This window comes from Asparagus officinalis, chromosome 7 (assembly GCF_001876935.1).
Source record: "Asparagus officinalis chromosome 7, Aspof.V1, whole genome shotgun sequence".
NCBI lineage: Eukaryota > Viridiplantae > Streptophyta > Magnoliopsida > Asparagales > Asparagaceae > Asparagus > Asparagus officinalis.
In genome coordinates, this window is record NC_033800.1 from 137,214,847 (window position 1) to 137,218,664 (window position 3,818).

Sequence of the window (3,818 nt, forward strand, 5' to 3'; positions counted from 1 at the left end):
CCTGCATCTCCTGGAATCTCCCTCTCTAAAAAGATGTCTCCCAGACTAATGAAGAGAGGAAACACATGAGTCTAATTCCTTATACCTCGGCAGTAGGGTCGATCATGTATGCCATGTTATGTACTAGACCAGATATCGCTTATTCACTCAGTTTGATAAGTAGATACCAATCTAATCATGTAGAAGAGCACTGGAAAGCGGTCAAGAATATGCTTAAGTACCTTAAAAGGACTAAGGAGTTATTTTTGATATACGGTAAAAGTGACCTCCGAATGGAGGCTTTTTCCGACTCAAGCTTTCAGAGCGATATCGATGATAGTAAGTCTGTATCAGGATATGTTTTCACCCTCAATGGAGGGACTGTCAGCTAGAAAAGTTCCAAGCAGGATACAGTAGCAGACTCGACTATGGAAGCTGAATACATTGCAGCTAATGATGTAGCTAAAGAAGCTGTCTGGATGAGGAAGTTCCTTTTAGAGTTGGAAGTTGTTCCCACCATTAAAGATCCAGTACCTTTATACTATGATAATAATGCTGCAATAGCTCTAACAAAGGAACCCCGATCTCACCATAAGTCCAGACACATTCTGAGGAAGTATCACTTGATCAGGGAGATAGTTGATCGCCGGAGATCAAGATTGAAAGAGTAGACACAAAAGATAATATAGTAGATCCATTCACAAAGGCAATTGCTCGTACACAATTTGAGAAACTTGTTGAGCTATTGGGTATTAGATACTATAATTGGCCTTAGTGCAAGTGGGAGTTTGTTAGATATAGGTGCCCTGCAGGCAATTATTGTATATTGTAACAGGACCTATATGTATATAACATCCTTGTTCAAAATGATAGTATGCTATTTTGGTCAGATTTATCTGATGTTCTAAATATACAGATAATGTCCTTAGAATAAATACTAGACTATCAGACATTTCGGATAGTGATCGTAATGAAGAGATCTGATTAGTCGGTAACGTATATTCTAAAATGTTCCTAGTTGATGAAGTGTTGAGATAGGACATCATCACTTTGGTTTAGACTAGTGTATGCTTTATTTCTCCTTTTGAAGGAGATGATCAATCTCTTAGATCATTGATGTGAGACATCAAGATACAGTATACAGGTGACTCATTAGTGAATGAGTTGACTGAACGACTCGCCGAGAACATCTAGTTGGTAATATACTTAACTGTCAAATAGAAGTTCTCAAGTGATATAGTACATAGTAGTCTCTTGACCTGAGGCATGAGTGCAATATCTTATATGTCAGTAAAGATGTATTTAGACTTTTACCTAACCACATTTCTTATTGAATTGTGCATAACGGTTCTTGTTGGGTACATCCCGAGACATAAGTAGATATTGAGATGCCAAGAAGGGATTCGTCTCTCCCAGTAAAGGGGTTGATGTCATAAGATTGTTTGATATAACTATAGCCTGGAAATCCTTGACCAATGTGAATAAGATAAACTGAGTGTCAGTTTGATCTTATAGGTTATGAGTTTAATATCAATAAACACTAATCAAGCTATTAGGGTTTGACAGTTTGCCATACCCTAGGCTCAATAGTTTGACATGGTTTGACGAAGAGACCGGACTGTACGGTATTATCATTGAGTGGTCCTGATAAAATTGGATAAGCATCTTGCAGACCTTTATCACAACTTATACCCGGGTGGTCTTCATGTGTAGCTAGCACCTCTGTTGTACTTATGGATATGATCCACTACCGAGTTTTTTAAGTTGGGCCCTAGAGTCACACCAAGCGCGTACTTGAATCCTATGAAACACAATTTATGGAGTGATGCGTATGATTGATACGCATATATGATTTCTTCCGGATACACATAAACGGTTATGTATATCGGTAAAATCGGAATGCTATGTGCTTAGGAAATGAATTCCAGTATTTTTCCCATAAAGTTAACTTTTAGTCAACTAGTTGACTTTTTGGTCAACAGTTGACTTTTGGTCAACTCTTGATTTATTTGGTCATATAGTGACTAATTAGTTAAAGATTGGAATAATACTATATACCGTATTTATGAAATACTGTATTAGTAATATTAATTTGATATTTTTATTTATGAAATACACATACCATGTATAATGAGTCATGAGATGAGTCATTTAGTGGTATGGTTTGAGCACATGGTTTATTAGCACATAGTTTTAAAATGTAATGATTCATAAGATGATTCCTTGCATGACTCACTAGATTAATCATTTATATTTAATGATTCATTGCATGACTCATAGGATGAGTCATTCATGTCATGAACACATTTCACTCTATAAATATGAGCTCTCTCTCTTCATGAAAGGCTAATGAAAATTAAATTTCCATAAGAGAAAGAAATAGAGCTATACCTCTTACTAAACTTTAGCAATCTTTGAGTAAGAGGAAGTAGTAGGATTTTAAGAACCCCGGGGTGAATATCTTGCTTCACGTCTCAAGTAGCATCCAATAGCTTTTGGGTTTACTTGAAGAGTTGGAGATCCACTACGAGGAGCTTTCTGCATCAAAGAGAGCAAGCTAAAGGTTGTTCGATTCACTATCGAATCACGCTACAAAAGTATGACTTTCAAACCTTGTATGCTCACTTAATAATAAGGATCATGTTAGATTTAATTAGATGATCCATATGAATATTTCATGCTCTCTACATGCTTAGTATTTTTTTGTACATACATGTCTTCCGCTGTGTATTATGCATGTAGACATAGCACGATTTCCTTCAGTTTGATGGTAATGAACATTTTTAGGGATATGTAACTTTATTTCTCATTTCATTTGTCACTCCCAAGTTGTTATTTGCGAGTTTACTTTTTAATTTTTTCTATTTCCCCAAAATTCTTCAGTTCCAAGGGTTCCTCGTTTGCATTTCTGTTTCCTGATCGGAGTTCACTGGTTATAGATGTTTCACCAACGCTCATGGTCTCTACATAAATACGTGTAGAACACTCTGGTGTGTGCAGCCGTATCTGAAACTTCCGATATATTTCAGATCTCAAAGCAGTAGACAACCCGAAACTTTTGATATACTTTAGTTCTCAAAGCGTAGATAATTGATCTCGTTTACAGCTTTAGACTATAAGCATAACAACTAATTCATAACTATAACAACTAAAACACAACCCCAACAACAAAGCTATAAACTTAACAACTAAGTTGTAACCTTAACAACTTAACCTTAAGCTTATTAACAAAGTCATAATCTGAATGTACAACATTATAACAGACTTTCCAAAAGGATATAATCCAATACATATTATTAGCTGCTAATACAAAACGTTAGCATTTAATACATATGTTTAGCAACTAGATAGGCTAGTTGCATGTTTGTCGATTATGACCTTTCGTGTAGCATCAGGAGCATTTAACAGGATGAGTGTTCTGCGACCTGTTATTTATTTGTCTGGTACATAGTCTTCCATGAACTTTTTTTAGTAAGGGGAGGCTTTAACTGATGGTCTTCTGGCGGTACAACGCACTTCTCGTAATTTAGAATAGAAAAGAGGATTGGTTCATAAGTTGCTTTGAATGCTTCAACAGTCATAAACCAATCAAAATATTGATAAATATATAATCCCATCCAAGTAATTGCAACATAAGCATGCTTATAAGGAATGCGGGTGATATCCCAAGACCTGTATGAACATGACCGATTCTTCAAATCTACATGGTAAATTTTATTAGATTCAACATCCACAATATCTTTTGTCGAATGATTAATATGTAAGTAGCTTCCATGATGAATATTATTACTCAATACTATCTCCGCTTTTGGGCACAAGTATCTAGACCATTTCGCTGC